General features: G+C 43.8%; 1 protein-coding gene and 5 non-coding genes across 9 annotated transcripts in view; 1 reads left to right on the top strand and 5 right to left on the bottom strand.

Annotated features, from left to right (window-relative positions):
- ZNF391 (zinc finger protein 391) overlaps nt 1–25,056 on the bottom strand; it is an 80,209-nt gene that overhangs the window by 49,003 nt on the left and 6,150 nt on the right. For 2 of the 4 annotated variants that reach the window (XM_003944807.3, XM_074398565.1), the window contains exons 2-3: nt 19,789–19,872; nt 14,290–14,818 (exon numbers count right to left, since the gene is read on the bottom strand). The gene's annotated coding sequence lies outside the window, so the exon portion shown is untranslated. Of the gene's footprint in view, nt 1–14,289; nt 14,819–16,318; nt 17,865–19,788; nt 19,873–19,915; nt 21,152–25,056 lie in introns of those variants that run through there. The other 2 variants (XM_074398564.1, XM_074398563.1) reach the window with 2 other exon arrangements.
- On the bottom strand, nt 4,483–4,564 carry TRNAS-GCU (transfer RNA serine (anticodon GCU)). Its single transcript has one exon. It is a non-coding gene; the product is annotated as a tRNA-Ser (tRNA).
- Nucleotides 7,322–7,393, bottom strand: TRNAQ-CUG (transfer RNA glutamine (anticodon CUG)). Its single transcript has one exon. It is a non-coding gene; the product is annotated as a tRNA-Gln (tRNA).
- Nucleotides 10,478–10,550, bottom strand: TRNAV-UAC (transfer RNA valine (anticodon UAC)). The gene has a single exon. It is a non-coding gene; the product is annotated as a tRNA-Val (tRNA).
- TRNAI-AAU (transfer RNA isoleucine (anticodon AAU)) lies at nt 21,138–21,211 on the top strand. The gene has a single exon. It is a non-coding gene; the product is annotated as a tRNA-Ile (tRNA).
- On the bottom strand, nt 22,240–22,313 carry TRNAI-AAU (transfer RNA isoleucine (anticodon AAU)). Its single transcript has one exon. It is a non-coding gene; the product is annotated as a tRNA-Ile (tRNA).

Raw genomic sequence — 25,056 nt, 5'->3', positions numbered from 1 at the left:
TTAATCTTGCTGCTTTGAAGACGTTCTTATCTGGAGAACCCCTAGGCCAACGATCTTCAATTTATCTTTACCCACTGACCCCCAAAAGCATTTTGAACAGGTGTCCAATCAAAGGAGATTAGTTTATACCTACGAGTGTGTATACATTGGAATACTGTGAAGCAGGGTGAATAGAGACGACATCTATTAACTGATACGGAGCAATTTCTGGAAGACATTGTTTCTGTTTGTTTATTTTTGAGACGGGGTCTCACTGTCGCCCAGGCTGGAGTGCAGTGGCGCGATCTCAGCTCACAGCAACCTCCGCCTCCTGGGTAAAAGCAATTCTCCTGCCTCAGCCTCCCGGGTAGCTGGCACTACAGGCGGGCACTACCATGCTCAGGTATTTTTAGTAGACACGGGGTTTCGCCATGCTGGCCAGGCTGGTCTCGAACTACTGACCTCGTGATCCGCCCGCGACGGCCTCCCAAAGTGCTGGGATTACAGGCGTGAGCCACCGCGTCCGGCCGAAGACATTGTTAAGTGAAGAAAAAGCAAAATGCAAAAGGAGTTATTTATAGTACTACGTATATTACTTTCTGAGGTGCAAGAAAAAAGGGGAAATAAGAAGGCAGACACGTACAAGGATAAATCAGGAATAAGAAGGCAGACACGTACAAGGATAAATCAGGAAGCAGACAGACGCAGTGGCTCACGCCTGTAATCCCATCACTTTGGGAGGTCGAGGCAGGTGCATCGCCTGAGGTCAGGAGTTTGAGACCAGCCTGGCCAACATGGTGAAACCCTGTCTCTACTGAAAATACAAAAAATTGCCAGGCATCGTGGCAGACACCTGTAATCCCAGCTACTTCTGAGGCTGAGGCAGGAGAACTGCTTGAACCTAGGAGATGGAGGTTACAGTGAGCCAAGATCCTGCCACTGCACTCCAGTGACAGGGAGAGATCGTCTAAAAAAAAAAAAAAAAAAAAAAAAGGTAGGGTGGGAGATAAACCAGGAAGCTATGAAGTCAGTTACCTAGAACTGTAGTGGTTGTCGGAGGCGGTGGCTCATGCCTGTAATCCCAGCCCTTTGGGAGGCTGAGGAGGACGATCCTTTAGATCAGGAGTTTGGGACCAGCGTAACAGAAAGGGCAAAACCCTGTCTTGAGCCCTGGGGAGGTGGAGATTGCAGTGAGCTGAGATCATGACACTACATTCCAGCCTGGGCTGGTATTCAAGTGAATACCAAACCATAGTGCACAAAAAGTAAGAACCAGACCGAGTTATTTTTAACTTGGGGCAGGACAAGAACTGCAGACAAATCCTGGACTCTTTTTAATTGATTTTGTTTTCTGTTGTAATGTGGACAAAGCAATTCTGAAACAATTTTAGGTGTATCATTGGATAGGGCACATGAGTAAAGGTGTTGATTTATTCATTTGAGTAAATCATTTCAGCAAGTGTTCTAATTGTGGAAGAGAATCATAGAGATAGGAGATGGGAAGGCATAGAATTGTAAATATCGGGCTGGGGGTGGTGGCTGACACCTGTAATCCCAAGGCAGGCAGATCGCTTGAGGTTGAGAGTTTGAGACCAGACCGAAACATGGAAAAACTCCGTCTTTACTAAAAATACAAAATTCGCCTGGTGTGGTGAGTCATGCCTGTAATCCCAGCTACTCTGGAGGCTGAGGCAGCATAATCGCTTGAATCTGGGAGGCAGAGGTTGTGGTGAGCTGAGACAGTGCCATTGCACTCTATCCTGGGCAACAAGAGCAAAACAATGTCTCCAAAAAAAAAAAAAAAAAGAAAAAACAAAAAGAATTGTAAATATTGCTGGGTACTCATAATTATTAAAATATGCATATGTATGTGCATACCTTTGTATATGTGCACATGTACATATATGTGTGTCTATTTATGTATTATGTATGTGTGAGTATACACATGTATTTCCTAGATGCTGTTGATAAAAGGTTCCAGAAGCAAAGCTGCCTTGGAAGCAGTAAGTACACATAGGCCCTGGATATTGGTCTCCACTGTTATTCGTCACTAAAAGATCACCTGTGAGAAAGAGGAGACTTCAGGACTGGGACAGGGTAAATGCAGTCGAGCCTAGAACAAGTTGTTATGCCAGAAATTAAGAAAGTTTTAAGAAATATAATGGAAGAATGTCACGAGAACAGAGTGATCAGCTTGAAGGGGCTCCCTCTGACAAAATCTGGGTTATACAGACTACCAAAGTTATTAAAGGCAATAATGGAATTGTAAACCACAGAAAATTAGATTGTATGAGTCCATACTGATAATAAATACATAAACAGACGTTAAAGGGGGACTCTTGATCACAAAAGAATGCCAAAGTAAAAACTGGTAAATGTGAAGAACATTCCGAAGTGGAAAAAAAATAATCATTTTGCAACCATCATAGTAAATATGGTTCAGGTAGGAATTAACAATAGATGCTAACTCTAGAGGAAAATTTTGATGCGGAACAAGTTATTTGTGTGATCTTTAGGCATCTCCCACAGATTGTTTATAAGTTACAAGGGGGAAAGTATACACATATAGCAACTTGACTGGTTGATTGGAATTAACCTCATAATAAGGGACAATGGACATGGCATGTTTCCAGATTTAATACTCCTGAGAACCACACGTCACTTACATGCTATTCTCTGTGGGATGCATAACGTGAACCCAGTTATGAGGGGGGGAAAATCACACAAAGCCCAAATAAAAAGTATTCTATGTTTTAAAAACGTGAGCAGTATCATGTTCTTCAAGTCAATGTCAGCCAGTCGTGGTGGCTTGCACCTGTAATCCCAGCACTTTAGGAGGCTCAGGTGAGCAGATGGTGAAGTCAGGAGTTCGAGAACAGCCTGAACAACATGGTGAAACCCCATCTCTACTAAAAACACAAAATTAGCTGGGCATGGTGGCCCCAGCCTGTAATCCCAGCTACTCAGGAGGTTAAAGCAGGAGAATTGCTTGAACCCAGGAGGTGGAGGTTGCAGTGAGCTGAGATTGTGCCACTGCACTGCAGCCTGGGCAACAGAGCAAGACTCTGTCTCAAAAAAAAAAAAAGTCAATGTCATAGAATACAAAGAAAGGCTGTGAAAATGTTCCAGGTTAAAGGAAATTAAAGGGATATGGAAAACACTCAATTCATTCTAGACTGATTCCTGAACTGGAGGGGTAAATACTAAAGGATCGATTGAAAAAATTGGAATACAGGTGAGAAAATTCATGAAAAATTTTATCAATGTTAAATATACTGAATTGGTAACGATATTGTGGCTCTAGCACAAGAAAATATTCCTTTAGGAAATACCCACTTAAATATTTAAGGGCAAAGGAACATAATATATAAAACTTACGCTTAAATATTCTGGAAGACACACAAACATACACAGATATAAACATATACAGAGAGAGAGAGAATTAACATTTATAGGTGAATCCTGTTAAAAGGTATATGGGTAGACTTTATTAGTATATTTATTAGTATAACATTCTTATTTTTAAATTTTTTCCATAAGTTTAAAATTATTTCCAGACAAAAAGTTTAAAAAGACCAGGTGAAATGGCTCACGCCTGTAATCCCAGCACTGTGGGAGGCCGGAGTCGGGTGGATCACCTGAGGTCAGGAGTTTGAGACCAGTCTGGCAAACATGGTGAGACCCTCATCTCTACTAAAAACGCAAAAATGAGCCAGGCGTAATGGCAGGGGTCTGCAGCCACAGCTACTCGGGAGGCTGAGGCAGAAGAATCACTTGAACCCGGGAGGCGGAGGCTGCAGTGAGCTGAAATCATGCCATTGCACTCTAGCCTGGTCGGCAGAGTAAGACTCTGTCTCAATAGATAATAACAATAATTGTAAAACATTGTAATAGAAATTTGAAGAAGGAAAAAGAATAGTATGATGAACATTCAACTTCCCATCAATCAGCTTAAACAATTAACAGTATTTTGTCAGTGTTGTTTTCTCTATTACTCCCCAACACCAACTAGTGTTTTGAAGCAAATCGAAGACAGGAGATTCCAAAGCACTTTACTTTGACAATAAACAAAGGTACCAATGACTTGTTCCTATGTAAATAGAGGGGACGGTGACACACAAACTTGTTCGGAGAAGGAGAGGGTAATCAGTGCCTGACCAGAGCCTTGGGTTCTTTGCTTTGCAGCATGAGGCACCATGTGAGGAGAGCAAGGGATCATTGCGCCATGGGGACACCTTGGCTAAGAGCCCTTCAGGTGCAGGCAATGCCCGCAGCCCACGTGCTGGATGTAGTAAATTGTAACCTAAGAAGGGAGAGTAATTCCATTCAGATCTGCAAGAACTCTGTGGTACGTAAGGAGGAAATAAAACAGCCAGATGGTTGAGAGAAATGAGAGGGAGCAAAAGGAGAAAAGATGTAGGTGATCTATCTAATCTACGTAACTTTTCTCAGAACTCAGACCTGCAGCAGAAACAAAAAATCCCTTGTTTTCTTTAAAAAGACCGACGAAGGTGGGATTCGAACCCACGCGTGCAGAGCACAATGGATTAGCAGTCCATCGCCTTAGCCACTCGGCCACCTCGTCCCTTGGGTGGTGCTTCCTTTTGGGGGGGTACTCATTGAAGGCTAACTTTTGACAAACCCTTGCAGTTTGATTCTGTTGATATGTTGATATGTATTGTAATGTCCTTCAAACTAGTCTCCTTAAAGAATTTTTAACACAAAACAAGCTCTTTCCACCTTCTTGTGGAGAACATTTTACAGTTTAATGATCCTACCCAGCTCCCGTATGTCCAGTCTCGAGCGTCATCTTTCCTCCGTATCCATACTGGCTTTCCAGCTACGGCGATTTTTTCTTCTCCCCAAGCTCCATGCTCTCCTTCTTCTGTTTTTCTACCCACAGCAGTCTTTTAACTCTTCTCTCTGCCCACACTGCACCTGCCTTAGTTCATTGCTCATTCTCAGATCTCAAGTTAGTCCTTACAGCCCTTCTTATTGAAGGCTAAGCAGCTGACAATTTGGGGAGGAATTTTTTCTGTTGTAAACGTATTTCTGTTCTGTTTCAGCCAAGGAATTTTATCCCAATATTATATATTTGTATGCTTAGAGACCCTAGCATGCCACACAGCAACGGAAAATACTTACATAAAGTGAAACCTCTAAATTTTTGTTATTTCCATTGACCATAAATCCCTAAGAGTTTCATCGTTTTTCTTCTGGTTCGAATTACCTTTACACCCCATGGTGGCACACAATAAAGAACCGAAATCAACAATTTTGATAAACAATTTGGCATATATGAAAAGTAGAGTTGCATTGGAAATGCATCTTTTAGTGACATGAATGTTAATATTTTTTTCTCCATCAATTTATTTGTCCACGGATAAATACTTCTTATAGCTGGAGTAAGAAAAGTTCGGTGGAATTAACAGCAAAAAGATCAGTAGATTGTGGTTTTGAGTAAGTCCGGGCATTCCAAAAGGGGTTTTATGATCATTTAAGGTGCATTATTTAAAGTGGAATCTTTAACACATTTCCATTACGTTTATCTAAATTTAATAAACGATAGCAATAAATAGAAGTGATGGCAAGCAGAAGATTTGCGACCATGTAAAATATATAATATGGATATTCATATTTGTATTTGTATTCCTATTTAACAAAAGTCAAAGAATTTTTCTACGAGTCTCAGTAAGTATAAAAAAATGAAAACACTAACTTTCAATGGCATATGCACGTTCCGTTTTGTTGAAAATGGAGGCCGGGCGCGGTGGCTCACATCTGTAATCCCAGCACTTTGGGAGGTCAAAGCGGACCGATCACTTGAGGTCCGGAATTCAAGACCAGCCTGCCTAACATGGTGAAACCCTGTTTCTACTAAAAATACAGAAAACGGTATTTTTACAGCTGCGCGTGGTGGATCCCAGCTAATCGGGAGGCTGAGGCAGGAGAAGCGCTTGAACCCGAGAGGCGGAGGTTGCAGTGAGCCAAGATGGCCGCACTGCACTCCAGCTTGGACAAGAGCAAAACTCCATCTCAAAAAAGAAAAGAAAAAAGAAAATGAAATATTATTAGTCGGAAGTAAATGAGAAATACGAAGGTTCCTTCATAAAATCATCTAAAATATGCAACTGGGACAGCTTTGGAGACAGCATTTAATTTAGTTCCTTCATAAAATTGTGTAAAATATGCAACAGAGACACACAACTCTGTGTCTCATTTATACAAGACTTTGGAGACAGCATTTAGTTCCTTCATAAAATCATGTAAAATACACAACTGAGACACACAACTCCGTGTCTTGTTCTGTCACAGTAAGATGTTATGTGAAAAGTGAGAACGATTTGCAGGGGAAGATAGAAGGAGCTAGCGCGTTAGGGGAGACACATTTGGGGCAATGTTTCGCTGTAGCCTCTAGGATGTCGGGGTCGCCGGCGCTGGCTTCTCGGACCTTCCTTTTCGAAAGCGCTTTTTCCTGCTCACATTCCCGACTTTCTCGCCTCGCCTGCCGCTTTCCTCTTCTGTCCCCGCCTTTCCAAAACCAAACCGCCCCAGCAATTTCCGGGTGACCGAACGTCTCCAATCTATCTAAGAGGGTCCGAGCTCTGAAACCCCTTCTTCGGGAGCGGGACCAAGCCCAGATGTGGAAATACCAAGAAAGTCGAGTTGCTGCGCGCCAAGCACCGCGCTCAGGGAAGCCTCACTAGGAAACGCTGCAGGACGCGGGGGTGGAGGAGGGGTAGAGGAGGGCGAGAGGGGTGCAGAGAAAACGTTCGCATCCTGGGACAGGGAGTGTTTTCAGCTCATCTCCCCTCTTCTCTGTCCAAGGCAAACTTGCCTGTGCAAACGAAGCAGCATCTGTCTCTATTGACCATCGGCTACCGCCCGTTCTATCTTCCCCGGCACCTGTTCCACCGGCTCAGCCCTCAGAAGTTGAGCTTCTGTCCCTTTGTGGTCTCGTCTGAGGACAGTTTTCTCTCGGCTTCGGCGACTGTCAGCTCTCCCAGATCTACTAAGTAGGTGAATCCTTTTCTGAATTTCCATCCCACCTTTTCTCTGCCCGTTTCCTTTCTCTCTTCTCCCCGGCCTCCTGACTCGCTTGCAGATCTTTTCTAGAGACTTTACTTCCAGTGCATTTCCTTTTGAGGTTTCTCTTTTCTCTCCAAAGAACAAAATGTGCTCAGAAAAAATTAAGTTATTCTTTGGTTGACAGCTAAAGATATTCCACTCGAGAGATGGGACATGGGAATATCAGGAATAAAGTTTGGTTGAGCGATTTATATGAGCACCAGGATAGACGGTGGAGAAACGATGGCGATTCCGATGCAGAGGACAAAAGTCAAGGTTCCACCGAGATTTGAACTCGGATTACTGGATTCAGAGTCCAGAGTGCTAACCATTACATCACAGAACCCACAGCTACCGCTTTATTTCCTGAAGTCGCAAGTCACCTATTTCTCCACCTTAGCTTCCTTTTCCATGTCCCATAGTTAGCCAGATGGGTGCATTCTGCTTTTCCTCTTGGAGGGTTAAGAAACGAAGACGTTTACCTGCCACATGCCTACGTTCAACACCTTTTACACCAGAGTCTTAGTGGAAAACATTGACTTTCAAATGTTCGGAGTCGTCTCACCCCTATATTTCCTCTCAAGTGGTTTAGGAGCTTGGCGCCCGGACCCCACGCCTCTATTTTATTAATGGAAAACAAGTGAGATTGTTAAACAAGACTGTGCCAGGTGACCTTGTGCCAGGTTTTGTGACAAGTATTTTCTATTGTTACCTCACCTGTGAGGCTCACAGCCGCGCTGTGAGATGAGACCCATAATCTGCATTTTACAGGTGAGAAATCTGAGTCAGAGACCTGAGATGCTTTACTCCTTTTCGTTATAGATCTAATCATTTTCTCAAAAATCATTTTTTGCCAGAGTAACATCTAGCATTTTTTACACCTTACGGGAAGATTTTACCGAAGTCATAGGGAAGACGTTGCAGTTTACAGAAAACTGAAGTAAATGCACTTGGAGGAAGATCCCAGCAACCCGAGGACAGCAACTCAGGGAAAGCAGGAGAGGGGCAAATGCCCCTCTGGAGTTTCCCAGGAGAGTACACAGCTCCTCTGGTCCTTCCACTGCCCCTTCACCAATGAGAAATATGTACAGGATAGACTTCCAAACAGACACAAAGAAAACTCCCTGCCCTGTGTGACACACACAGGAGCCCAAAACACACACACACACACACACACACACACACACACACACAATTGGCTTCTGTGAACAAAACAAAACAAAAAGTCTGTTCCTTGTTTAAAGTGACAGATTCCTCACATGGCAATGTTGTCTATCATTTAAATTCGAAAGGGTTTTCAGAGACACATTTACAAACCCAAGAATTTCTTCTCTTTATCTTGTGTCTCAGCAATTTGAGAAAGAAAGCTGGTTTCAGGACTAATTTGTAAGGACAATTTGAAATCAAATAAGCTTTATTTAAAAAAAATGCAAAAACAAACAAACAAACAAACAAACAAAAAACCCAGTCATTCTTCCACTTCTCCCCCCAGCACTTTCATTAAGCAGGTTTCCAATCGTGGGGATCTCTGCTCTGAACACCTTTCTGTTTCCAGCCCTTACTCCTGGAGGAAATAGTAAGAACATTACCTGGAGAAATGTAGCATTCTAGATGAGTCAGAAACAAAGATTCCAGGTTAGTTAAGAAATGAGGTCGGCCGGGCGCGGTGGCTCAAGCCTGTAATCCCAGCACTTTGGGAGGCCGAGGCGGGTGGATCACGAGGTCGAGAGATTGAGACCATCCTGGTCAACATGGTGAAACCCCGTCTCTACTAAAAATACAAAAAACTACCTGGGCGTGGTGGCGCGTGCCTGTAATCCCAGCTACTCAGGAGGCTGAGGCAGGAGAATTGCCTGAGCCCAGGAGGCGGAGGTTGCCGTGAGCCGAGATGGTGCCATTGCACTCCAGCCTGGGTAACAAGAGCGAAACTCCGTCTCAAAAAAAAAAAAAGAAAAAGAAAAGAAAGAAAGAAAGAAATGAGGTCAGTGAATTTGGCTCATCTTACAGCATTGTTACATATCTTCGGCTCTTTACTAAAAAACAAATTTCTCAGGAGAAAGACAAACAACAAATAGCCCTCCCAGGGATCAAACCCAGGACCTTCACATTATTGCCACCACACTCTAATCAACGGAGCTAACCGGCCACCTGCATTAGTGCTGCTTTGTTATTCATCTCATCCCCAACTCCACCCCTTCTCTGGGACTGTTTAATTCAGCACCTTAAATCTTGTCTTACAGGGAAGAACAATTTCTTAGCTGCTTTAGAGTCTTTATACAATGAGAAATTTCCTCTTAACGCGAAACAAATCAAAGAAAGAACATTGTTTTAGGCTGTATTCGTAGACTTGAAAGAGGACGCTTAAACATGTCAAACTGGCTAAGGGCCCAGGAATTCGTGGAAATACTTGCTGCTTTCAGAACGTCTGGTCAGTACATGCAGACAGTAAACCAGATTCGGTGAAATATTTAGTCTTTGCTTCCTAAGAGCTGCTTACTAACACAACAAACAAATTAGTGCCTGAAGGATATTCCCGACGAGTCTGATTCTCCATGGTCCCACAATCGAGATCATCCCAGGTTAATTATGTCCAGATCCTCAATTTGGGAGTCTTCCTACGTGTTCCCTCAGATTCCCAAAGTGATCTCAGATCAAAGGTCGCTTGCAAGACCTTTGTATTGGAGAATTCTAGAAATATGGTTCCACTCACCATGCCAGGGTCTGTTAAACCCAGTCATTGTCCACCCACTCACTGTTTCCCAAAAACATTACCATTGTTTTTAACGTCTTGTTTATTGTTCCAGAGATTTTGAATACATAGACAAAGTTACACACGTGTTTTCTTTTTTCTCTTCATGAATAGAGGGATTTTATCCACTTTTATACCCTAATTCCTGAGGTCTTGTGGTGATCAGAAGGTGAGCCCAGCAAGGGAAAGGATCGTCGAGAAGCGGGCCACGCAGTGTCCTCTGACCTCATTAAGATTTTCCTGCAGTCTTATATATATTCTCTCTCCATTCTCTCTTCTCTTCTCTCCCAAAAGTCATGTGATGTTTGAAAATATTGTCTGACAGTAAATAAATTGCCGGTGACTGGTAAAGTTCACCTAAGTGGTCTAGAAGTGGAGACTTTCACTTGCAGAAATCCCCAAGAGCCTCTCTTTGAGTAAAGCCAGCAGGCGGCAGTTCGCGTTAGGAAGAGAGCAGAGACCCCTCCAGCCGCAGTCTCACCCCCTTTAAAGGCAAACCACCTCCTCCTATTTACGACACTGCTGGCCACAAGCCGAGGGCAATACCTAAGGAACCATATTCTCTTTTCGAAAGCTGAGAGAGCTCGAGAGAGTGCAATGGTGCCATTGTAAAGACACCCACTCACAAGGTCAGCTAAGGGAATCCTGAAAAATAGAAACACCCTGAAAAAAATTGAACACTGTTTCCGCTCGGTTTCGAGCCGAGGACCTTTCGCGTGTAAGGCGAACGTGATAACCACTACACTACGGAAACCTACGTGCTTTGTGAGCTTCCTTCATTAAAGGAGAACTAAATTCTGTTTCAGCTTTGGTACTACCGAGTTGATTGGCCTTTTCTTTCAGTAAATTATCAAGATTACCATGCTTTTCTTGGAAAAAAGTCCTCCATTAAAACTTTTTCTTTCTTTGTTTCTTCTTTCTTTCTTTTTTAATTGTGACTGGAGAATTTAAGGAAATTTCCCCCTGAGATGCGAGGTTCGTTACTGTGAACAGTGAGACTTTTCTGGTTTTTTTGTTTGTTTGTTTGTTTTGTTTTGTTTTGTTTTGTTTCCCCCTCCTTCTCACCGGGGAGAGGCAGGAATTCAGAAGAGTGTGATTTCGTTGTTGTTGATGTTTATGGGGGAAAAAATGTGAATAGATAATGTAGTAGCCAAGATTATATAGAGTGTAAAAGGAAGGCTTGTGGTGGCCAGAACATTGCGACCTTAAGTTGAGGCTCAGAGTGAACGTATCTCCTATCCGGATGACCAGATGTCTGCGTTTCCTGTCTAGAGGGCTTTATATTGTTCTGAATTTATCACCAGGGTAAGCATGTTTACAGAATTTGGGAATGGCAGAGGACTATCAGGAAATTGGAAAGGTTCTAATTGTCTATCAGATACCTCTCTACACAACATTCAATTTGCTGAGTTAGTGTCTGTGATGATTGTGAAATTTCTGTTCAAAGACACCAGTCTACACATTTTTTCCTTCAAGATCCTGACCATGATGGTCATTGTTATTATCTATTGTCTTTAAAGGGAAGAATTCAATTCCTCTTTCCCTATTGATTACACCGTTTCTGCAATTGAGTCCCAAATCCTAGAAAAATAGGAAATAACATTTTTACTAATTCTGCAATTTGGACAACTAACTATTAACTTCAGTTCTTTGTCTCAAAATAAGATTAACATTTACTTTGTAGAAAGCTATGGGTTCACATATTATTCAGCTAATATTTATTGTGTGCCTGTTGTGTATATGAAAATTGCAATGGACAACAGGATTTTATTAGTAAACAAAACCAGGCAAATGCAGTATGTGTGAGAAAGAGAGACATATAGTGCTAAGGGAAATATGAAGATTAATTTAGAAAGTTTAAGGGAAGATTTCTCTGAGAAAATAATGATGCTGCTCAAGTTTAAAGGTTGGGGAGATGTTAACCAGGTTTAGAAGAGTGTTAAAGGTAAAAGAAATCATATGTACCAAGTGAGTTGCAAGTGGGACAGTGTGATTGGAGGGACAGGGGTGGTGGGCTATGAAATAAAGCTGAGCACATGGGAGTCAGCCATGGAGAGGATTTCAAGTCACAATATTGAGGATGCCATGATTAAATAGCTATAAAATGTGTAAGTGATCATCAGCGCTTTTTAAATGCCGGTTTCTGCCCTTTATCCTTCTGTCCTCTCAAAGTACACAGAATGTGAGATCGAAGGTGACCTAATCTCTAAGTTAAAACCAGCTAAATTTTTTCTCCAACAATTTGGGAATACTCAGAGGAATTCAGATCATGTGTATACCCTCAGCCCACCAAAGACAAAGGCGATGGTCTCAGTTGAGAGCCCAGCAAATCTGGCTTCCCTACCTGGAATTCCAATTCTGTTCTCTTTCCGCCCCCACACCCCTCCCCAACCAGTGCTTCGCTCTGCGGTTGCACTAGGATTTAAGACACTGAAGTGTGGGTAGACTAGGGAGGTGGTAGCACTTATTATCTACCCTTGTACTCGAGCAGAAATCCTGCATTCCGCCTGGGCGCGGTGGCTCACCCCTGTAATCCCAGCACTCTGGGAGGCCGAGGATCACCTGCGGTTGGGAGTTAGAGACCAGCCTAACCAACAGGGAGAAACCCCGTCTGCACTAAAAATACAAAATTAGCCAGGCGCGGTGGCCCTGACTGTAATCCCAGCTACCAGGGAGGCTGAGGCAGGAGAATCGTTTGAACCTGGGAGGCGGAGGTTGCAGTGAGCCGAGATCCCACCACTGCACTCCAGCTTGGGCAACAAGAGCGAAACTGTCAAAAAAAAAAAAAAAAAAAAGAAAGAAAGAAAGAAGAAAGAAGAAAAGAAAGAAAAAAGAGAGAGAGAAAGAAAATTCCTGCATTCCGTATTTCTCATTTTTTAAAAACCAAAATCTATGACAAATACACTCCAGTAACTCGATATACCATTAAACCATTTCCTCCTCTCCTTTCTCACTGCAAACATCCCGGCAAATCCAAAGCCCGCTGATTATCCAACGCCCGTTCGGACTCCAGGGGGAGTAGGGTTCCCTCCTTGCAACCCGAACGCCTCCGTCACCACCTCGAGCTGAGCTGGAGGCTGAGTCCTTGGCAATGTCCTGCACCAGCAGCTGCCAATCGAGATACCCCGCCTGCGAGGGCTCCAATGCCCGCTTTCGTGTTTGTCCCACAGGCTTATTTCTAAATCACACACCCAAGTAAACTCATCCTAAAACCCAGGCAGGACTATTCTATGCCTAAATGAAACACGCTGGAGCGGCAGCTCTCCGGGTGTTGAATAATTGACAACCTCTGTCACAGAAAAGCCGCCCTACCCTGGAAAGCCTCTGCCTGGAAAGGCGGTTCGGACTCCAGACCCCGGCGCTGCGCCCGGGATTCCTGGAGAGGTGAGGAGGCTCAGAGTTGGCCCTGTTGGGGAAACACCTTAGCAGAGAGACGCAGAGCAAGACCGGCTGCAGACCAAGTCCCTGGAGGAACTGCAGGTGGTAGGAACAGGGTCCCAGAGGTCCCGCAGGGAGGGAAAGCAGAGTGGAGCCATTTCCAGACAGAGATCTGCCGCGGTTCCAGACAGGAAACTTTTCCTAGTCATCTCCCTTCCCTACTACATTCCACCCACCCTCTCCCTGCACAAATCTCCTGTGGAAGGTTCCTGAAAATAATTCTGTAAAAGAAAACAACAACAACAACAACTAAGGTTTCCCAGAGATGGATGACACCTGGTAGCGTCGCACCTCGTCTTTCCTTTGTTTCCTTGTTTAGATCTTTTCTCCACCCCATCCTTTTTTTTTTGGACTGATTGCTCTGTGGTCATTTGGCTGTCCTTGTGAAGCGCCTGCTCAAATCGCTCACCCATACACCTTAACGTGAAAATAAAAATAAAGCCTATTTTAAAAAATTTAGAGGCCGGGCGCTGTGGCTCACGCCTGTAATCCTAGCACTTTGGGAGGCCGAGGCGGGCTGATCACCTGAGGTGGGGAGTTCAAGACCAGCATGATCAACATGGAGAAAACCCCATCTCTGTTAGAAATATAAAATTAGCTGGGCGTGGTGGCGCTTGCCTGTAATCCCAACTACTGGAGAGGCTGAGGCAGGAGAATCGTTTGAACTTGGGAGGCGGAGGTTGCGGTGAGCCGAGATCGCGCCATTGCACTCCAGCCTCGGTGACAAGCCTGGGCAACAAGAGCAAAACTCTGTCAAAAAAAAAAAAGGGGGGGGGAGGGGAACACACACTGGCCCGTTCTGAGATCCAATTCACGACCTTGGCGTTCCCTCTTAACAAGTTATATATGTATACAAAACGATTTTTCCCTCTTCAACTTCTTTGAGAAAAAACCCTGAAACAACCAAAAACCATTTTTAAAAATCCCCACATTCTTCCTATTTCACTAACCACGTCCGCCGCCGTTCCCCTCGACCCCCATCCTCACTGCGGATCGCGGTCGTAGGAAAAGGAAAAGCTTAACATTTGGCCGGGGAAAAAAACCCTGCCTCTTACCTGAAAACAGTCCTTCTCAAAGATGCCAGGCGATTCTGCTCCGAGAGTTTCAAGCTCAAGTCCCCGAGCGGGGCACTCTTCCTCCTACTCGAAGAGGGCCGGGGGCAAAATCGAAGCTGCTCCAAGCCTGAGACTGCGGCAAGCGGAACACGGAAGCGACCTGCGAGCAGCCTCAGGCCTCAAAGTACTTGACTCCAGCGCGCCGCGGACGGATTCCTTTTCACTCCTGGAGGCCATTCCGGGCAGGAGCTCCTCCCAGAGGCCTGGGAACCAGGGATCTTCCAGCCTCCCGCCGCCTGGCCCCGAGGTGGTTCTGCCGTCACCACGACCCTGACGTGTCTCTGGTCCTGCGTGGGTGGGGTGTTAAAGACCCCGGTGGATGGCCTCTCTCCAGAAATCTGGGTCCTCATCTCCAGGCAGGACCAAGAACCCCAAATCAAGGCAAACAGCAAGGTGCTTGATCTAGTACCAAGAACTTTCTCCATCACTTGTGCCAATGCACGCATACACACTCCTCATCACGACAATCCTGGAAGTGAAATAAAGGTTTGGGGCATAAGATTCAGATGACTGGATTTAAATGTGAGTTCTATTGCCTTTGTTTCTGTGAGACGCTCAGTAACGTCGTTAAGTATGAGAATATGTCAAACTCATGGCGGTGGAACATAGTTTTACAAAGTTCTGATTTTTGCTTGAAAGCTTAAAGTTTAACACTGACAACCATTAATATCCATTATTATACCTTGCAGTGTCTGACAAATACCTCAATGTGAACGATCATAGTTGTCTGTTAGGCATTCTTTCAAGTAAAAATCACATTCCATCAAAAGGCAGCTGGCTAGTTCAGCGCACAACAGAAGCAATCACACAAGTGCTTTCCCTTAAGACAATCACCCAACTGCAGAATGCAGCAGAATAGCTTTATGCATTCTTTCCAACGTATTGCATAATTTAAAGAGGAGTATTTAAGGGTTCAAATTTAATAAATTAGGACTTTTTTTTTTTTTTTTTTTTTGACGGAGTTTCGCTCTTGTTGACCAGGCTGGAGTGCAGGAGAGCGATTTCGGCTTGCCGCCACCTCTGCCTCCCAGGTTCAAGCGATTCTCCTGCCTCAGCTTCCCTTGGAGCTGGGATTACCGGCATGCACCACCACGCCGGGCTGATTTTGTATTTTTAGTAGAGACGCTCGAAAGCACTTCCCAAAGCCAAACTTGTACTAGAAAAGAGGTCATATTCACTATTTCGTGGTCTGCTGCTGGTCTGATTCACCACAGCTTTCTGCAGACCCGCGAAACCGTTACAGCTGAGAAGGATACTCAGCCGATCAATGAAAGGCACCGGAAACTGCAATGCCTGCAGCCGGCATTGGTTAACCGAAAGGGCCCAGTTCTTCACTGCAACACTCGACTGCACGTCCCACAACTAATGCTTCAAAAGTTGAACGAATCGGGCTACGAAGGTTTTCCTCAATCCATCACATTTACCTGACCTCTCACCAACCGACTGCCAGTTCTTCAAACATCTCGACAACTTTTTGCAGGGAAAACGCTTCCACAACCAGCGGGATGCAGAAAATGCTTTCCAAGACTTACTCCAATCCTTAAGAACAGATTTTTTATTTTTATTTTTATTTTTATTTATTTATTTATTTATTTATTTATTTTTTGAGACAGAGTTTCGCTGTTGTTACCCAGGCTAGAGTGCAATGGCACGATCTCGGCTCACCGCAACCTCTGCCTCCTGGGTTCAGGCAATTCTCCAGCCTCAGCCTCCTGAGTAGCTGGGATTACAGGCATGCACCACCATGCCCAGCTAATTTTTTGTATTTTTAGTAGAGACGGGGTTTCACCATGTTGACCAGGATGGTCTCGATCTCTCGACCTCGTGATCCACCCGCCTCGGCCTCCCAAAGTGCTGGGATTACAGGCTTGAGCCACCGTGCCCGGCATTATTATTATTATTTTTTTTTTTGAGATGGAGTTTCGCTCTGTCACCCAGGCTGGAGTGTAATGGCGGGATCTCGACTCACCTTAACCTTCCCCTCCCGGGTTCAAGCGATTCTCCTCCCTCAGCCGCTAGAGTAGCTGGGATCATAGGCATGCGCCACGACGACAGGCTAATTTTGTATTTTTAGTGGAGACGGGGTTTCTCCATTTTGGTCAGGCTGGTCTCGAACTCCTGACCACCGTGAGGTCATCCACTTGCCTCGGCCTCCCACAGTGCTGGGATTACAGGCGTGAGCCACTGCACCTGGCCTAGAGCACAGATTTTTACCCTACAGAAATAAACAAACATTTCTTGTTGGCAAAAACGTGTTGATGTAATGGTTCCTGTTTTGATTAATAAAGATGTGTCTAAGCCTAGTTATAATGATTTTAAAATTTATGGTCCAAAAGTTCAATTACTTTGCACTCCAGCTTGTACTCCAGCCTGGGCTGGGAGAGTAAAACTCCATCTCAAAAAAAAAAAAAAAAAAAAAAAAAAAAAAAAAAAAAAAAAATTACATTTTCTAAATGCCAAAGTCTTCTCATTTTCTCTGTTGTTACAAACATAAATATGAAAGGTTTTCCAAGTTCTCCTGGGAAAAGAACTCTGCCAGATTGGGTCTAGGCCATTTAGTCATTTAGGCAAAAGGTGCTGTTAAGTCTACATATTACCATTTCTCTTTCTCCCCCCTCCCCCTTTCTCTCTTATCCTTCTCTTAAAACACTTCTATGTTTTGAGGTGTTGATTTTGCCCACTTTGAAAGCTAAAATAGTAAACAATTTGTCAAGAGATAACATGTCTGTTTTAAATTTATATGGTTAATCAGTTCCTACATTCCAACATTTAATGTCAATTATGACTTATGGAGTAACTTTATTAAATTCGTGCCTCCTTTCACCTTTACTGTTTAACTGCTGCATGATTTATCACACATTTTGGCCAAGATTCTTCCTCTTAGTGAGTTATTTTTTTATTCACAGTAGGAGCAAAACGTGTGATTCAACAGAAAAATGTATTTTATGACATTTAATTAAAAATAATGGAGAACTCATTACCAATCCATGAACACATCACCAGCACACAATATAAATATGAAAGAAAATACAATGAAACTGAAACAATGGGAGATTAGCAGGTTGCAAAAATTAATGATGAGCTCACAAGTACGCCAATAAAAATGGTCACGCAAATGATAAATTGGAAATGACACTTCCAAGGCACAGAGAGGTTAAACGCATTTCTTTATCCATTCATCCATTGGTGGACACAAGAATTCCACGTCTTGGCCGGGCACGGTTGCTCATGCCTGTGAGTAATCCCAGCACGGTGGAAGGCTGAGGCAAGCAGATCACTTGAGCCCAGAAATTCAAGACCAGCCTGGGCAACATGGTGAAAAACCATCTCTACTAAAAATAAAATAATAATAATAATAAATCAGCAGGGCATATCGGTGCAGGCTTGTAATCGCAGCTACTCTGGAGGTTGAGGCACAAGAATCGTTTGAACTTGAGAGGCAGAGGTTGCAGTGAGTCAAGATCGCATCACTGCACTACAGCCTGCGCGACAGAGAGAGACTCTGTCCCACCCACCCCCACCCACAAAAAAAATCCGCATCTTGGTGGTATGCAGATACTCTCTTCGACATACTGATTTCACTTCCTTTAGCTGTATACCCACTAGAGGGTATACAGTGGATGTACTCTGCCTATAACACCTCACATGTCAGATGGCTTGATTGCTCACTTTCTTCCAGTCACAATCTTATTAAGGCTACACTAACAACTCTATTTAGCATTCCAACCTACTCCCCTCACTCCAGTTCTTCCTGCCTCTATTTACCAATCACATTTAACATCTTTTTACATATTTTAGAATTCAGATTTTATTATATTTGTTATTTATATCTGTTTCCATCCTCTATGAGGGCAGATATTTCATTGGTGTGGTACTAGTGATGTGTTTCTGTAGTTTCCTGACGCCTGTCTAGTGTCTAGAACTGGACCTGTGTGGTTGCTACACAAAATTGAAGAGATCTTTTTAAAACATGAATCTGGCTGGTGGCTCACACCTATAATCCTGACACTTTGGGAGGCGGAGGTGGGCAGATCATTTGAGGTCAGGAGTTCCAGACCAGTGTGGCCAATATGGTGAAACCCTGTCTCTACTAAAAACACACACAAAAAATTAGCTAGGTATGGTAGTGCACACCCGTAATCCCAGCTACTGGGGAGCCTCAGGCAGGAGAATTGCTTCAACCTGGGAGGTGGAGGTTGCAGTGAGAGGAGATCAGGCCACTGACTCCAACTTGGGCAACACAACCAGACTCCATCTCAAAAATAAATAAATAAATAAAATGTGAATCTCTTCATGTGACTTCTCTGCCTAAAATCCTTGCACGGATTCCCATTGTTGTTAGGACCAATTCAAAAATCCTTAACTTGGTCTACAGTGATCATGGGTCTTAGCTTAGACTTCATGTAGATCAATTAAGAAAGCAGCAAATATTTACATGGATTCTGGGCCATTTGCCACTGTTTGGGATTTTTAAGCATTCTCTTTCACTCTAGGAAAACGGCTTTAAAAAACAAGGTAAAATAAAATAAATCCATGAAAAATGCTTTTTCTTTGTTTTGTTTATGTTTTGGGAAATCATGGTTCTTAGCTTAGACTTAATGTAGATCAGTGAACACCTGTTAATTTATTTTTAGGGCCCTATCCACTTTCCCATCAAGTAATCTGATTCACTTACAGGAATCTACTAGAGAGTTTTGCAGCATGTATTAATAATACATGTTCTCTCCTCCTCAGGCTTCACGTCCTGCTTCTCATCCTGTACCACTCTGCAGCTCAGTCGGTCTCCAGACACACTGTCTTAGCTCCTTTCCCTCGGGTGTTTCTGCCCTTGTTGTTCTCTTTGAGGTGACAAAATAAGGCCACTGTGGCTCCTTCTCCCACCTGATTCCTTCTCCTACCTGATTCTACCACGTTCTTTTTACATTGTTACTTGTATCCCAAAAACAATATTCCAGAATCCAGTATGCCCCAGCTGGACAATATACATACTGATTGTCTAGTTTTGCTTCAGATTTGTAGCAGGGAATTCAAGAAGAAGAAGAAGAAGGGGGAGAAATGTGCCCAGGATCCTATTTGTGCTCAATAAAATTAAAACAAGCAAGCAAAAAGAATCTTGGGATCAACCCTCTAAAGCACAGTGTGACAAAGGCCATCAAAATTGCCAATGCACATACTCTTTGATGCAGCTTTTTCACATGTGCAAAAGTATCATGGCGCACATCAGATACCGTGTATGTTCATATTTAGAAACAATTTGCAATAGGAGGATGAAAGTTGAAGCTATGCCCATTAAACTGTGGTATATACTCATATAATTGAATACTAACAGACAATGAAAAACACATTTCTGTTCTGATATGAAAGAACTGCAAAAATACATTCTGAGTTAAAAAAAAAAAAAAAAAAAAAAGGCAGGGCGCCGGGTGTGGTGGCTCTTGCCTGTAATCCAAGTACTTTGGGAGGATGAGGCAGTCGGATCACGAGGTCAGCAGATCGAGACCATCCTGGGTAATACAGTGAAACCTAAAAATAAAAAAAAAAAAAAGGTAAGCGTGGTGGCACGCACCTGTAGTCCCACTCGGGAGGCTGAGGCAGGAGAATTGCTTGAACTTGGGAGGTGGAGGTTGCAGTGAGCCGAGATCGCACCACTGCGCTCCAGCCTCGGTGACAGCGCGAAATTCCGTCTAAAAAAAGAAAAAAAGAAAAAAAAGGGGGAGATTTAAAAAGTGGATAAAATGCCACTATGTGTGAAGAGAAAAAAGAAAACATTTGTTTAACTTTGTCTATGCGTTCAAAATCTCTACGATGACGAAGAAGATACTAAAAGCAATGGTAATATTTTTGGGAGACAGTGGGTGGAAAGACCGGTCTCACCGTCCCTGGCTGGTGAGTAGAGCCACATTTCCAGAATTCTCCAATACCAAGGTCTTCAAAGTGGGCTTTGATTTGCGGTCACCCTGGAAATCTGACGCAACAGGAAAACTTCCAGAATGGAGGCTCCGGGCAGAAGAAACGCGGACGATGTCGACTGTGGGGCCAGCGAGAATCAAGACTCGTCGGGAAGGTCCTTCAGGGCCAGTTTCCAGGTTGTATTAGTGAACGGCTCTTACAAGACAAGGACTCGCTAACATTTCACCGGGTCTGATTCACCGTCTGCACCTACTGATTACCAGACCTTCAGAGAGCAGCAAATATTTGCACGGATTCCTGGGCCATTCGCCGCAGTTTGAAATTTTTAAGCGTCCTCCTTCAACGCTAGGAACACAGCTTAAAAAAATTAAACAAAATAAATCCATTCGAAACGCTTTTTCTTTGTTTTGTTTATGTTTTAGAAGAACGTTTCTCATTTTTATTAAGAGTCTACAGCAACTAAGGAATTATGTCTCCTTGTGAGACAAACAGAAATGATATCGCTGAATTTAGTACTTTTTTTCTTTAGAGACGGAGTCTCGCTCCGTCTCCAGGCTGGAGTACAGCGGCTCTATCTCGGCTCACTGCAGCCTCCGCCTCCCGGGTTCAAGCCGTTCTCCTGCCTCAGCCTCCCGCGTAGTTGGGACTACAGGCGCGCACCACCACGCCCGGCTAATTTTTTGGTAATTTTAGTAGAGACGGGGATTTCACCGTGTTAGCCAGGATGGTCTCGGTCTCCTGAACTCATGATCCACCTGCCTTGGCCTCCCAAAGGGCTGAGGTTACAGGCGTGAGTCCGCCCGCCGCGCCCGCCCTCAAGTCGCTACTTTCACAAGAGAGGGATGAGGGTCGGAACGGAGGGGGTTGAAGAGGGCATCGGCCGGTTAGCTCAGTTGGTTAGAGCGTGGTGCTAATAACGCCAAGGTCGCGGGTTCGATCCCCGTACGGGCCAGATTCTTTTTCTCGGTAGTTCTAGAGAAGCTCGTCAGTTTTCAGCCAGTGAAGAGCTGGGGGTGCCCAAAGATGGTCCAAATTCGCCGCCGTCGTTTCTTAATCCACCTGCAAACTAACTCCATTCCATAATCCCCCCAAATTCTACATGTCCTCAGGTAAAGTTCTTCTTTTCCCTCAGGTGTAAGGGCTGGGGACAGAAAGCTGTTCAGGGCAGGGGGTCCAAGATTGGGAGCCCTGCCTAATGAAAGACAAAAAAAAATTAGACTATTCCTGGCTTTTAAAAAATTACTTAAATAAAGCTTGCTTGATTTCAAATTGTCCTTCCAAATTACTCCTGAAACCAGCCTTCTTTCTCAAATTATCAAGGGATACAATATAAAGAGAAGACATTCTCAGGAGATTGTGAACACGTGTCTCTGAAGACTCAGATTTAACTGAAAGACAAGATTGCTCTGAAAAGAAGCAATCTCTTTCAATATGGAACACAGACTTGCCTTTTCGTTTGTTTGGTTTGGTTTGGTTTTTTGTTTTGTTTTTAGGAAAGGATGAACTAGACAGGAGTCAAATCTGGCCTCTTGTGATTAATATACATGCATCCTGCATATTGCTTCCAATTTGAAAGAACAATTATATTTCTTCTCTTTATCTTGCATCTCTTTACAATTTGAGAAACAAGGCTGGTTTCAGGAGTAATTCGGAAAGACAATTTGAAATCAAGTAAGCATTATTTAAATAACTTTTTAAAAGCCAGTAATCTTCTAATTTTTTTTTTCTTTCATTGGGCAGGGCTCCCAGTCTTGAGCCCTCTGCCCTGAACATCCTTCTGCCCCAGCCCTTACACGTGGAGGAAAAGAATAAGAACTTTACCTGAGGAGATGTCGAATTCTGGGGGATTTGGGAATGGAGTTAGGCTGCAAGTGGATTAAGAAATGATAGCAGTGAATTTGGACCATCTCAGAGCACTATTATTTACCCTCAGCTCTTCACTGGCTGAAAACTGTAAAAAAAGCACTGAGGAAAAACAACTGGCCCGTACGGGGATCGAACCCGCGACCTTGGCGTTATTAGCACCACGCTCTAACCAACTGAGCTAACTGGCCAACACCCCAGGTGACCCTTTTTGCCCCTCAGTCCTGATCTTCATCCCTTTCTTGTGACAGTATTAAATTCGGTGACATAATTCCTGTTCCTCTCACAAGGAGAAACAATTTCCTAGTGACTTTAGACTATTCAATCTCATGCTACCTCTGATCATTCTGGGCAGCCTTTTCTGTCCTGTATAGTTTCCATACGGGCACATGTTCACGAGCATTACCTGAATGCTGCAGACGTTCCTTCTGGAGTTACCCCTTACTACCCCTCTCGCCTTCTTGGTATGCTGTCGTATCAGCTCTAGCTGCCCCAGTCTCCCAGTCCATCAACTCCTCATCAACGCTGGGAGTCCACCAGGCTCTGCTTGGGTTCTGCCTTCCTGCACTGGGGCCCGGAAACTCAAAGCCATAGTTAGGGGCTAACCCTGGTGTTCACCTCCCCGTGTCTCCAATGACTCATTTTCCCCCTGTGATTCAGGGGTTATGATTCTTCCTGACCTGATATTCTATGTCTTGAAAAGTATGGTGTCATCTTTTTGTTAGGTTTTGGTTCTTTCCAGCAAGAATGTAAATCTGATCCCTGTTATTGCAACTTGACTGGAATCATCTCCCAGCTATTTGGAGGACGAGGAGCTATTTGGAGGAGTTATTTTCCGATACGGGTTGCGGAATTTTGGCACCAGAGAGGGCCCTCTATTATAGTAAGTGCATCAGCCTGTCTTCCAGGGCTGTTTGGGGATCTCGGAGCCTCAGGGTGCTTGGGCACGCAGATATTGAGCTGTCAACTGGAATAGCATGTCTGGAGAGTGCAGGCTACAGGCCCTAGCAGGCTAAATTGCCTGGAATACTCTGACAGATTGGGTGGGCACAGAGGTGGAGAGACAGCTCAGGGGAGGGCGGGTTCGGGGGATCAGCAGTCTGGAGGGTCCCATGTAACTAAAATGGCTGGGCGCGGTGGCTCACGCCTGTAATCCTAGCACTTTGGAAGGCCGAGGCAGGCAGATCACGAGCTCAGGAGTTTGGGACCATTTTGGGCAATATAGTGAAACCCCGTCTCTACTAAAAAAATATGAAATATTAGCTGGGCATGGTGGCAGCCACCTATAATCCCAGCTACTTGGAATGCTGAGGCAGGAGAATCCCTTGAACCCGGAGGCAGCGAGCCGAGATAGTAACACTGAGAGACTCCATCTTTTTTTTTTTTTTTTTTTTTTGAGACGGAGTTTCGCTCTTGTTACCCAGGCTGGAGTGCAATGGCGCGATCTCGGCTCACTGCAACCTCCGCCTCCTGGGTTCAGGCAATTCTCCTGCCTCAGCCTCCTGAGTAGCTGGGATTACAGGCACGTGCCACCATGCCCAGCTAATTTTTTGTATTTTTAGTAGAGACGGGGTTTCACCATGTTGACCAGGATGGTCTCGATCTCTCGACCTCGTGATCCACCCGCCTCGGCCTCCCAAAGTGCTGGGATTACAAGCTTGAGCCATCGCGCCCGGCCGAGACTCCATCTTAAAAAAAAAAAAGGCTTTTGGTCACCAGGTCAAATAGCTTATTTTTAAATTGTAAAGTGTATTTGGAAAAATAGAATTTAGCTTTTTTATTATATTCTCAGAGAACTTCTTTAGTTTCACTGAGAATCATTTTGTTGTATCTGAGCAAGTTAGAAGGAAAGCACCACACCCTGAGTTTCCAATTAAGTGTCCTTTAATTCCCTGCGACCGACAGACGACTAATGCTCCAAATTCTCTCCTCAAAATTCTCTTGCGCCAAAGAAGGGGCCTGGTTACTGTTTATACCTTGCTTAGAGGAGGGGAGGGGGAGCCTAGCTGAAGCAATTTTTACAGAAGCAGAGTAAGCAGAAGTCAAGAGATAAGTGGTGCCAGGCTAGGGGCTCTCCATACCATCCATGGGCATCTTCCTAAGTGGAGGTGGTACAGCTTGACCTTATCAGTAAGTGCATTCCGGAGTGCCCTTGAGTACAGCCTGACTTGGCAATGCACTCCAAAGGGGAACAGTGGGGAGTGAAGCGGCAGCTAAGATTGAGTCAGTTAGGCAAATATAGGGTAGGTTAACACAATTTCATGTATCTAATTTTGTAAATCAGTTACCCTAAAGTAATCAAAATTTTTTATTGTATTTGCCTTTTTTCATTACTTTCTTCTTATAGGAAGTAATATAAAGGTTCCTTTTAGATATAAATCCACATGCCAAGCATACTTGCATTTGTTTTCAGTGAAAATTTTAAAAAGAAAGAACAGAAATAAATCTATATAAGAAATATGTGAGTGGATTTAGAGAAATTATATTCTGTCAATCAGACAGTGGTCGACTTGCAGCTATGTTCCCAGGTGGTTAGATTCCACCTCTACCAGACGACCTCATTAATGCAAACAGAGGAGAGTGCCAACACAGAAAATCTCCCAGAAACGAAATCAGCAGAGATGTCAGGTTAACAAACTGTGGACAGTTACCCATCTCCAAAAGGAACTTCTCATTGTTAGAAAGGTGCTTAAAATGGAAACATGAACCTTGTGCCTAGCTTATAATTTTTTCAAGAAACTGCAAAGAACCATATACTAGTTATTAATATCGGGTTTCCACCCAAAATGGTTCAAGAGCTTATTTGAAATACTGAACATATGAACCGAAATAAACTTGGCAAACTGCAATTGTGATGAAGTTTTATACCAAGAATTCAATCATTCTACTCCTTTTTTTTTCTTTTGTTTTTCTCAGGTGACCGGATTGAACAAT

This window comes from Saimiri boliviensis, chromosome 4 (genome assembly GCF_048565385.1).
Source record: "Saimiri boliviensis isolate mSaiBol1 chromosome 4, mSaiBol1.pri, whole genome shotgun sequence".
Lineage (NCBI taxonomy): Eukaryota > Metazoa > Chordata > Mammalia > Primates > Cebidae > Saimiri > Saimiri boliviensis.
The sequence above is the reverse complement of the archived record's forward strand: the minus strand, read 5'-3'. Positions and strand labels throughout refer to the sequence as shown.